A 12,943-nucleotide genomic window follows, 5' to 3' on the forward strand; every position below is an offset into this window, starting at 1 on the left:
CTACTTTCTGTCTCTATGGATTGGCCTATTTCGAACATTTCATGAAAATGTAGTAGTATATGTGGCTTTCTGTGTCTGGCTTCTTTCACTTATCATAGTGTTTTCAAAGTTCATCCATGTTGTATCGTATATCAGAACTTCATTTCTTTGTATGGCTGAGTAATATTCCGTGGTGTGGATATACCACATTTTGTTTATCCGTTCATTAGTTGATGTCATTTGGGTGGTTTACACTTTTTGGCTGTCATGAATAATGCTGCTATGAACATTTGCACACAAATATTCTAGGGTCTATTGGGTATATACTAGGAGTGGAGTTGCTGGGTCATATGGCAACTCTATGTTTAACATTCTGAGGAACTGCCAGACTGTGTTCCAAGGCAACAGCAGCATTTTGCTTTTCCACCAGCACAAATGAAGTTTCCAATTTCTTCACATCTTCACCAACACTTGTTATTGTCCATCCTAGGGAGTGTAAATTGGTATCTCATTGTGGTTTTCGTTTCATTTCCTTAATAACTAGTGACTATCTTTTCATGTGCTCATTTGCCATTTGTATATTTCCTTTAGAGATATGTCTGTTCAAATCCATGCCCATTTTTTGAATTGAATATTTGTCTTTGTATTGTTGAGCATTGAGTACTTTATATATTCTGGATACTAGATCTTTATCAGATATATGATTTGCAAATATTTTCTCCCATTCTGTGGGCTGTCTTTTCACTTTCTTAATAGTATCATTTGCAATGCAAAAGTTTTTGGTATTGATGTAGTCTGATTTATCTATTTTTTCCTCTTACTGCTTATGCTTTTAGTGTCATATCTAAGAAACTATTGTCTAACCCAAGGTCATGAAGATTTATGACCTTCGTTTTCTTCTAAGACTTTTGTAGTTTTAACTCTTCCATTTAGGTCTTTGATCCATTCTGAGTTAATTTTTTAATATGGTCTGAGATAAGATTCCTTTGTATTTGGATATACAGTTGCCCCAGCACCATTTATTGAACAGACCATACTTTCCTTCTTGAATTGTCTTGAAAACTTTGTCAAAATCAATTGCCCATAAATGTAAGGGTTTAATTCTGGGCTGTCAGTTCTATTCCATTGATTTGTATGTCTATCTTTATGGCATATGTAAAATTTATGCATAGTATTTACATGTAAAATGCAATATGTTCTGGGCTCAGACAATTGTCAACAGATTTTTCATCTGTATGATTGTCTAGTGAGATATTTAAATGTCATGTGAGAGGCAGGGCAATTCTTCCATTTATGAGACTGTGCAAGTACATCTAGCATTATTAGCTTCTGCCAAATAAAAGCCAGTGTGCCTCCCAGTCATTTTGACAGTTACAATGTCTCATAAATTTCTAGAATACCCCCCTCAGGGAGCAATATTCCCATTGAGAACCACTCTTCTAAAGGTACTTTCTGCAGCCTTCAGCCTATTTCCTTCTCTTTCTTCTCCAACCCATTTCCCACGTGGTTCAAATATTAGCCTTTCCAGGTTTCTTGTAATCTATAATGAAAAAGAACATGCTAATGCTTTTTAAAAAAAATTTTGGGGGGTCATTAGCTCTATTTATTATTAGTTCTTTTTTTAATGGAGATACTGGAGATCGAACCCAGGACCTTGTGCATGCTAAGCATGTGCTCTACCACTTGAGCGATAACCTCCCCCTTCTATAATGAAAAAGAATATGAAAACAAACATATGTATGTATATGTATGACTGAAACATTAGGCTATTCACCAGAAATTGACACATTGTAACTGAGTATATTTCAATTAAATTTTTTTTAATAGTTCCTTATGCCCTGTGAAATGAAATCCAAGCTTTCCAACATGGCCTAAATGGGGCAAAACGTTTTTGTTCCATAAGAAAAGAGGCAGTTTAAAACCCAAATGCCCCATGTGAGATATTCCAGGACAGTGGAAATTTCTGATGAAAGATAAGCAAAGGCTATGGAGAGATGGGGAAGCCCTGGGGACTAAAACAGCCACAGTGCAGGGGACAATTGGAAGAGTAAGTTTGTCTGAAGTTGCAGGGGCTGTGTTTAAATTATTTGTTTGCAAACATTGGCACTGGAGTCAACCTTGGACACTAGTCTTCCTGCTACTGCTCTGATGCCAAGCCACTGTTAAAAAACTTTTTTTGGCATGAAAAAACTTTTTTTTTTTACATTTTAAAATGACTCTTTGTTTGTTCCAAAATTAATACATGGTAGTTGGAAAAAACTTAAGAAGCATGGTTAAATAAAAAGAAACAGCGTCCGTCACCATGAATTCCGCTGCCTACAGATGGCACTGTGAATACTCTGGTGCACATGCTTCCAGTAACTTTCTAATATTTTTAACCCCTCCTTGGGGTGACTTTGATAGTCATTGGGGAAAACTGCAAACTTCAGAGCTGAAAAAGAAAAATAAGGTAAGAGCAAGAAGAGGGTAAACAAGAAATAGTGAGGAGTTTGCCAGCTCTTCTCTGTCCGAGGGCTGTGCTGGGCATGGCCAGGAGTGATTAGAGTATTGATTCTATTACATCTTGCCCTGCACAGCTGTGACGTCAGTAACACAATTCAGAGTGACCAGAATGAAATTAACCATGAGTCAGATGGCAGCTCTTGCTTTTTAAGCTAAGGAGAAATGACTTTTGTTGGGGTTTGTTAATACAATATTTTCTTTTCTATGTCTGTGTTTCATTTATTCAGTACGAAGTCCAAGGGGCCATGCTGAAACCTTAACCAATGCTCAGCATTTTCTTCTCCACAAACGGCCAGCACTAAACCTGTGCAATGTCTCTGGCACGGCTCCCCTCATTCTTCCTAGTGTCCTCACGCACTTCAGCCTTCATGAACCATGGCTGCCCTGACCACTTCTGACGGCCGATTGGCTTCTGCTTTCAGCTCCTTCCTCCCCATCCTCTCTGCCCTATGGCAGATGCTGCTCCTAAAGCCCAGCCCTAGTTATTACCTCTGCTCAGAAACCTTCAACAGATCCCTGATGCAAAAGGAATCAAGTTCATGCCCTTAGCAGGTTATTTGCCCCAGTCTCCTTTCCAGCCTACTATTCTGTTACTCTCCGATGGCTCCAGTGGAAAGCAACCTTGAAAGAGGCTGCCAACTGCTTTGAAAAATATTGCTTGTTTAGTGACATGAAACTTATACATGCTCATTGTAGACAATTTCAAAAATACAGGGAATGTAAACAAGAAAATAATAATCACCCATATCCCACTGCCTAGAACTAGCCACTGTTAACATTTTGGTGCAAAATGGTCCACATAATGCTCAAACTATACATACAATATTGTGTTCTTCAGTTTTCACTTATTATTATGTTATGAACATTTTCTCAGATTGTTAAAATACTCATAAAATATGATTCTGTTGGTTGTGAAATGTTTCATGATATAGTTGTGCCATAATTAACATAATCATTCATCTGTTGTTGCTACTGTTAGACATTTGGGTTTCTACCAAGTTTTGACTATTATAAATAATGCAAAATGAATTTGCTTGCATATACGTCTTTGACTACACTTTTTATATTTACTTAGAAGAGCTTCCTAGAGAATGGTACCTTATAATTCTTCTGCCTATTTATTAATAATTGGCATATTTGTTTTAGCTCCTTTACTAAGTATTTGTTTACCCTGTGCAAACTGGCACAAAGTTCTGCCCAAAGTGGGTAATTCAACCTACAGCTGTTGGTTGAATTAAAAGACAGCTCACCTCTGTGGATCTCAGTTTCTTTATTTGTAAAGTGAAAGCATTGAATTATGTTACCTTTTAAGCCATGACATTTCCAAGTTTTTGTACCTTCAGACTTAAGCTAATAACATATATTTAAGATATGCTATTCACAATTAGTTGAGACCACAGCCCATTTCTCATATAGGTAACTAATGTCCCATGGGGCTCAGGATGGCTTGCAGCCTGTGTAAGGACCAGGGTTAGATGTTGGGAGGCAGTATGGCAAGTTGGGAAGTCCATGGGATTATCTTCCCTTCGTCCTGGCTTCCATGTCTCCTCTGTGTGACCTTGGGCAAAGTACCTTGCCCTCTCGGGATTTCAAGTCTTCTTTTGTAAACTTATTAATCATACCTCCTTTAATGGGAGGACTAAAGGGGGTAATGTATGTAGGGCTCGGTATAATGGTGGGTTTTAATTGCTGTGCTATTTCTGTAATACACATTTCAGTGAATCACTCAGGCATCATGTGCCCTGCATGACGGCACACAAGTGTAATATACCAGGCTTGCTCTTTGAGGAAGGCATTAATCCTCTTTTTCAACATCGGCACAGTGAATGGTGAGTCACTGCATAAGCCTATTTTTTGTATATGTATTTTTAATAGCAGAATCTAGACACAGGTCCTGTGTGAGCATTCCCTAGAAAATCTAGAGGAACCAGGCATTGATTTTGCCTGACCCTAGGCAAACATAGACACAGCAAAGGAAACCAATTCATTGATTTTTTTTCAGGTAAATTATTTCAAGATCTACATTATCCTCATGAAATATAGCCTACCAGCCTCTCCCCCTACTCGCATCACAACCTTGTAACAAAAATAGTAAGACCACTAAGGCACTAAAGGAGGAAAGCAAGAGGAGGGGCCTAGAAGAGGCCAGAGGAATAAATGAATAAATGGGAGCCTCATTAAAGAAATAGCGTTCATGAGGCCTGTCTGGCCCCTCTAAGAATTCCTTTCTTTTCACCTGTCTCTCAGTCCTAATCGGTCAGAGAGGTGGATCAGCTCAGTGGGTTCTCACCACCTGCTCTTCCCAGTGGTTTCCAGGTGGATTATGCAGCACAGTTCGCCTGTTGAGTGTGTTGCTGTGCTAACTCCTGCCTTTTTTGAAATGAATTGGTTGGTCTCCTTCCTGGATGTAGGCTGTCTAGGACTCCCTAATGGGGTGTGTTGTGGGGGTTCACTGGGAGGCTTATCTTTTGGAAGGTGGAGTCCACTTTCCCAGAAACCGCCACATAATGATGGGCAGTTCTACTGCCCAGTTGAGCCCAAGTCCACAGGGATCAGAGCTGGGAGACACAGGCATCCATCAGCAGAGGCAGACAGGCTGAGCTGCGCCCAGTAAAGGAGGAAAGTGTGGCTGAAGAGGGCGGGGTGGGGGGCAGGCTATAAATAAGATAAATGCTTGCTGCCTGGGAGTTGCCCAGATCCTTTCTGTTTGAATCCCAGAGGAGACTTCAGAACAATGCTTTCCTGAGGAGTTTGGCCTGGCCTCCCTCTTGAGTTGGCACTGCCTTTGTGCCTTCTTCCTTCTAGCTGCTGGATCCTAAGAATCATTGTGTACAGCTGGAGTAGGGGTGGGGTGGGGTCTTCAACATGAATATTTATATTAACAAACTGATAAAAAGATTTTGGGAAAAAATCATCAAAATGGTTGGGTTAGCACACATTTTATATCTATAGTAGCAAAATGCACACTTTGGAATAAAACATTGCTGTGTTAAAAGCCTGTCTCTACCTTGTACTAGTGCATAGTCTTAGGTGCCCCCAAGCTTTCGTTTTCTCATGTGTAAACTGTGAGTAATCATAGCACTTATATTACAGGGTTGCTGTGAGCAATTATATAAAATGATGTATGTGTGATGCCCAGTCCAGGGGCATTGGAAATACTAAAGAAACAAACCCAAACAAATCCACAGACCAAGCATTTTATGATTTAAAATATCATGGCTTTAGGCCAGGAATTTTTCAATCAGCCTTATTTGTCACTGTCCCTGAGTTATGTAATTCTGTATTGATTTTAAGAACAGTGCATCTGGAGTTGCCTAATTTTGTTACCTAGGTAAGTTCAATCCCATTTTTCAAACCCTTACCAAGTGCTGATTCTGTCAGGAGCTGAGCTGGGGAGCTGGGAAGGAGATCAAGTGGTGGGACCTCTTTGAGCCTGTGCAGTGGAAGTGTCACTGGATTGGGAGACATAGATGGGAAGGACGTAATGAGACCTAGTGGATAAGAGTAGAGATCTGGCATCCAACTACCTTTGTTCAAATCCCAGCTGTGTCAACGATCAGCCACATGACCTTGTAACTCTCCACATCTTAGTTTGATTTTTCCTTTTGTGAAATTGGGGATAATAATAGCCTCTTCCCTAAAAGTACTGTTGTAGAAATTAAGTGAGATGCTTCATGGAACTTGCTTAGAAAATGCAGTGCTGATAGAAAACATCAGCAAATGTTGTTTAATCACTATCTTTTGAGAGGTAGGAGCCCTGATTCTAGTCCTCTCTTCTCCACTGCTTAGGTTTGTAATCTTGTGCAAGACTCATGTCTCTGAATCAAAATGGGAGGAAGGGGGTTACTGTATTGGCTGAGCTGATTGGTCCTGACTATCAAAGGGAAATTGGGTTGTGCTACACACTGGAGGCAAAGAGGATACGTCTGGAATATAGGGAGGAGCTCCCTCAGAGCATCTCAGTACTCCCTTGTGCTGTATTAAAGTCACTGGTAAATGCAGCAACCCAGTTCAGGTAGGACTGCTCTGAGCTTTGGTAGTCTCAATTTAGAAAATGAAAGGGCAGTATGGGAGGGATTAACTACTTAAATTCCCTTTCAGATTTATAATTCTCAAGTTCTAAATCCCCGTTCTACTTCTAACTTGCTGTGTTTTATACACCGAAATATCTGGGCAAATAGCCAGTTTTATTTTCAGATCACCATGGTAGATGTAAGTAGCTCAGTAATAAGACTGGCTGAAATTCAAAGAGGAAACACACCCACTTGGTATGAAAAATGTCAAATGACAGAGTTAAACATGATGTTTTTCCTACAGTGTCCTTCTGAATGGAGAATTACAAAGTTGGATTTCAATGACTGGGCTTTTTCACTGGCTATAAATATATGGTTATAGTATAAGAATGGCTTGTTTAAGCTTCTCCTTACACCTAAGCAGAAAGAGTGGCAATTCCTTTCTGTTATAACAGTGCTTAGTTCTGATATAAATAGTTCTCCCTGCGTGTGGCCCTGTTCAGCTGAAGGATGTGAGCTGTTGCTTTTCATGCTAGGAACTGCCTGGCTGAATGACTGTCCTGGGAGGTTTATATAGGAGTCCAACTGCATGAAAGTCTGTTTCATAAAACCCACAAATGACAGAGTGCTTTCTCAACTTGTACCTCACAAAATTACTAATTAATATGTTCCTACCAACAGAACATATTGTCAGAATTAATGCTGATAAAGTGCCTGTTTAAACAGAACATTACTGATTGAAAAGGGTTGTTTCAATTTTTAAGTGTGTTCAGGGGGAGAAGATAAAATGCAATTCTTTTCTCTTTTATTTAGAAAGGTGGGTCGGCATTAATTAAAATCAATTTCTTAAGCGATTGTAAGATTCTCTTCCAGATACCAGAAAAGATCTATTTCCCATAATCAGTAGAACTGATTGATTTGAGAAATTCAGTGTTACTCTTTTTCCTTAAAAATTTTTGTTACTATAAAAGTGATAATTAACTATCATTATAGACAATTTAAAAAGTAGGAAAAAGACCTGTAGTCTAATACCTTAACATGCCTACTGTTATACCAGTTTAAAAATTATTTTTATGTAAGAGATGTAGCATTCGCAGAGTAATTTTTTGTTCCTTTCTTTTTTTTCTAGCAAAAATTGTTTTCACCCCTGTATCACTTATTAGTTTTCTTGATTCAAGAATGGGATGCTGATTAATCCCTGTTCTAATTGAATGCCATGGATCTTTTTTTAAATTACTAATTCTAATGACTGGATTATAAACAAGCAAATAGATTCAACTGATGACATGCAGAGTTTCTCTCTCTCCCTCTCTTGAATTTGGGAGGCCACATTATGGTTGGCTTTATTATGTGTGATTCCAGTCTCATAGGGTGTGTAATTAACAACCAAATTGAACTGAACCCTTTTAGTCCACTGGAACTTCAGAGGTGAGAATGACCAGCTCAGTCTTTGCCAACTCTCTGGCCTGGCTGAGTCATCCACTGGGACCAGGAACTTCCTTCCATGACAAAGCACCTATGGCTGTGGCTGCTGGGATCTCCAGTCTCTGAAGAAACAAATACAAATAGGACTGGGCTGGTCAAAGTGTGTGAGAGCCCTGCGTGTGGTACCTGATTGTGTTATCCCCCATCTCTCTACATGCGATTATGACCGCCACAATTCCATTCTCATGAATTACTGGGAAAACTTTTCTCTAATCTCCTCAACCTCACTGAGGCCATCCTACTGCTCTGATGTCGGGCTAGGCACAGTGCCTCAACTTTAAAATAAAACATTAAAAAATTTAAATTATGAAATATTTCAGATATACACAAAAGTATAGAAAGCAATATCATCCCCTCCTGTTTAACAGATTTTAACAATTTTGCTATGGATCTCTCTTTATGAAAATAAATAAAAGCTACCAGTTAATAGCTAAGACTCCTCTATTTCATCTCACCTCTCTTTCTCCATGGAGGTAACTACTATCCTGGAGATGGTATACATCTTTCCTATGGATGTTTTAAACATTTTTTAACCCCATAAATTGTATCCTTATAGATTATTGTTTTGTATGTGTTCATAATATTTAAAAATAGTATCAACTAGCTTTTCACTCAAATTTTTATTTTGGAGATTGATCTGTCTCTATGTCTAGATAATCTATTTTAACTCAGGTATAATATCTTACTGTATAAATATACTAATTTATTTTCTCATTTTCCCAATGCTAGCAGTTTGATTATTTCTCTTTTCACCATGAATACAAACAATGCTGCAGTGAATATCCTTGCATTATATGTCTCCTTATGTGTGTGGTTAGAGTTGCTGGAGTATAAAATGGGGGGACCTTTAACTTTACTAGATATTGCCAAATTGCTCTCAAAAGTGGTTGCAGAAATTTATGCTTGCAGGCATGTGTAAGACTTCTTGTGGAAGATGCTAAAATATCATGGGAAATGCAGACTTCCTGTGCTGTTTCTCTCCACCTCTGATAGCCAATGTAAAATTTGCTTCAAAAGAGTATTTAGAGGCAAGAATATACAATGGAGAAAAGATAGCCTCTTCAGCAAGTGATGTTGGGAAAGTTGGACAGCTACATGTAAATCAGTGAAGTTAGAACACTCCCTCACACCATAACACAAAAATAAACTCAAAATGGCTTAACGACTTAAACATAAGGCAAGACATTATAAACCTCCTGGAAGAAAACATAGGTAAACATTGCAAAAATCTTAGCAATGTTCTCCTAGGGGAGTCTAACAAGACAATAGAAACAAAAGCAAAAATAAACACCTCAGTAACAACAACAAAAAAATAAACAACCCATTCAAAAATGGGCAGAAGACCTAAACAAACATTTCTCCAATGAAAACATACAAGTTGCCAATTGGTGCATGAAAAAATGCTCAATATCACTAACTCTTAAGGAAGTGCAAATTAATCCTATAATGAAGTATTATCTCACACTAGTCAGAAGGCCATCATTCAGAAGTCCACAAATGATAAATACTAGAGAGGGTGGGGAGAAAAGGGAACCCTCTTACTCTGTTGGTGGAAATGTAGTTTGGTGCAGCCATTATGGAAAACAGTATGGAGAGTCCTTAAAAAACTAAAAATATACGTACCATTATGATTCAGCAATCCCACTCCTGGGTATATATCTGGAGAAAACTCTAATTTGAAAAGATACATGCACCCAAATGTTCATAGCAGCACTATTTACAATACCCAAGGCATGGAAGCAATCTAAGTGTCCATCAACAGATGACTGGGTAAAGAAGATGCGGTACTAATTCTATTTTAACATTCACTCTGCATTCTAATTTTTTTTATATGTGGCTTATAATGCACTGTTATATTGAATCTGTGGCTTGTCTTCTTTTTTTAATAGTGTCTTTTATTGTACAGAAATCTTTAATGTTAATGTAGTCAAATTTATAATATTTTCCCTTATGATTTACTGTTTGTATGTTTGTGTGTAATTTGTGTAAGAAATCCTTCCCTATTCTGACATCATAAAGATTTTATTTTATACATTTATATAAAATTTTTTAATTTAGCTTTTCACATTTGAACATTTTATCCATTTGACAACTTTTGCTTTATATATTTTGAGGTTATATTATTAGGGATATACAGTTTCAGAATCATTATATATTCTTAATAAGTTTTTCCTTTTATCATTATATTATTATCATTTTTGTTTATAATAAACATATTTTATCTAAAATTATTTTGTCTGATATTAGCAGAGTTATAACATCCTCTTTTAATTAGTATTTGAAAAATGTTGATTATATTATATCTATCCCTTAATGTTAGGCCTTTCTGTGTCTTTTGTTTTTCAAGTGTATACCTTAAATAAAATATTAAAAATCTACCCTTAGAACCTTAAACTTACTCACTTAATATGTTTAAATTTTTGGAGTACCATAATATTTAGATTTATTTCCACTATAATATTTTGTTGTGTATTTAGCATGTCTTTTTCCTTTTTGCTTCTCCCCTACACCTTTTTTTTCCCATAGGACTGAAGAAGTTTTCCTTTTTACACATTTGGTTATTATACAATCTATTATTTTTCTAGTTACTCTTTTTTTGTTAAAACTTTTTTTTTAATTGAAGTATAGTCTGTTTACAATGTTGTGTCAATTTCTGGTGTACAGCATGATATTTCAGTGGAACATATACATACACATATTCCTTTTCATATTCTTTTTCACTTCTACAAAATATTGAGTATAGTTCCCTGTGCTATACAGAAGAAACTTGTTGTTTATCTATTTTATATATAGTAGTTCGTATCTGCAAATCTCAAACTCCCAATTTATCCCTTCTCACCCCTTTACTTTCTGGTAACCATAAGTTTGTTCTTTATGTCTGTGACCTAAAATATGAAGCTAGTCAATATCTTTGCCTACTTTCTGCATGCAAGAAGTGCCTTTAACTCCGTTTGCTCTTACCAGTTTCCCTCATTCTTCAATGTTACTGTTAGCTACTATTTATTCCTATCTTGTTTTTAAGTCCCCACTGCCTTGGTCATTATCCTCTATTTCTATTCTCCAGCTGTGTGTTATCTTCTCCTTAAGCTTTATATTTCAATAGCCATATTTTCATGTCTAAAAATTCAGTTGGTTCTTTCTCAGACCATTTATTTTTTACCCATGACATCTTATTCTTTCTTTGTGATCCTCTCCCCCACTTCCTTTCAGTTTTTAAATTATTTTAAACTCATTTATTTCATAGTCTTCTTTACATTTCCTGTTATCTCAGGTTCTTGGGATAACCTCCAGTTCTTTGTGTTAACTCAATTCTGACTCATGGGGGAGTATTTCTTTATATGTTTTATAATTTTTGATTGTGAGTTAATTTCAGTGGAATTTGTTTTGTCTGGGACCTCCCATCTGACCTGGGCTGTGGGAGCTTCCTTCCAGAATTGTTTTGCATTTTTATTCTGCCAGATGCCTCATGGGTGTTTGTGGCCCAATTTTTTATATTGAATTCTCAGTCTTGGGATTATCATACTGAGTTGAGTCATGTGAATCTAGACTCCAAACCCTTGCATGGAAAGGCTTGAGGTTTTGATTTTTCATGCTACATTTTTTTTTTTTTTTGGTCTCTATTCAGAACACTGGGCAGAGGTAAGCTTCTTTGATGAGCACAAATGCAGTGGGTAGTATTTTTCAGTTTCTCCTTCCACTACGAATGAGGTCCTTTGAAGATCCTAGATCTAAGTAGGGGTCTCAGTTCCAAATATTCTCTTCCAGTGGGCCTAAATCTACAGTCCCTCCTACAGGGGCCTTCAAAGTCAGCTCCTTAAGCATTGGTGCCCTGTCCTGGGTCTTAGAACTTCTCTTCCCCTCGCTCTCCCATTTTTTTTCATCCAGCTCTTTCTTTCACTGCTTCATTCTCTGAGCCTTAATCGATGCTAATACTGCTTCTGATAGTACATCTTGTGACATCAAGTCCCTTCACAGTCTAAGCCCCACACGGGTGTCAGCTCCCTGAGGACATGACCCATGTTTTAGTCTTTTTCAGGATTGAGGTAGAACCTAGCAAACTTATTGCAACAAATATTTATTGATTGATTCACAAACTTCCCAGTGTGGGCAATTGCTGTGTGTGTATCTTCACACAAAATATATAAGCTGTTACTTAAACTGATACAGTTGGGGGTACCCCAAGCTTCAGATCCTACTGGGGTATTGTGGAGAGAGCACTGGACTAAGAGTCAGAAATCCAGGGTTTTAAACTAATCTTTTGTTAGAAAAATTGTGTCTTTAGACAAATCAATGTACCTTTCTGAACCTCAGACTCTTTGTCTAAAAATGAAAACAGTATATTCACTCTACTTGCCCTGCAGGGTTGTGAAGAGGATTAAATAAGAAATGCCGTGTGGAAAAGTAGTATGAATTTGAAAAGGCTATGTGTAGCGTTTGTTGATAATGTATTGTTGTTTGTGGGTCAGGACATGGTTAACCACAGAGTCAGTAATAAAATTTCCCAGTTCCTCCTGGGAGTTATTGTTTATGCTGGTGTTGTCTGGTTGCCGGCCTTGCTACAAGAAATACTGTTTTCGCTTGTCAAACTCTCTTTAACGGTTAACATATTGACCAAAGCAGCCCTGTTGATATTCTGGATGGCTGAGATGAAGCTTCATTTTTGGCTGTTTAACTCAAAGAATTGCACCATATATCATCTTCTCTTCTAGCAATGTCCTTTCAGTTTGTTTAAAGTCAATACAACATTTACTACCATGATGCCTTTCTAAGCAGAAATGGGACTCCCTCCCATCTTGCCTCCACTTCACCTCCTCCCTTCCTCTCCACTGTGCATGCAGCTCCTCTGAATAGATTCATACCCACAGGGCTCCTGCCACATAGAAGGGACACTCACATCACCTCAGCAAATACCGGTTCCTAAAGGTTGTGTGTGAAGCAAGCTTTTCCAAACAGAGTATCTTACT

At 37.7% G+C, this 12,943-nt stretch overlaps 1 protein-coding gene across 1 annotated transcript in view; it reads right to left on the minus strand.

Moving 5' to 3' along the window:
- The window catches only part of SLC7A14 (solute carrier family 7 member 14), a 97,541-nt gene that overhangs the window by 67,808 nt on the left and 16,790 nt on the right, over positions 1 to 12,943 (minus strand). The window lies entirely within an intron of this gene.

The sequence above is a fragment of the Vicugna pacos genome, chromosome 1, assembly GCF_048564905.1.
Source record: "Vicugna pacos chromosome 1, VicPac4, whole genome shotgun sequence".
Taxonomy (NCBI): domain Eukaryota; kingdom Metazoa; phylum Chordata; class Mammalia; order Artiodactyla; family Camelidae; genus Vicugna; species Vicugna pacos.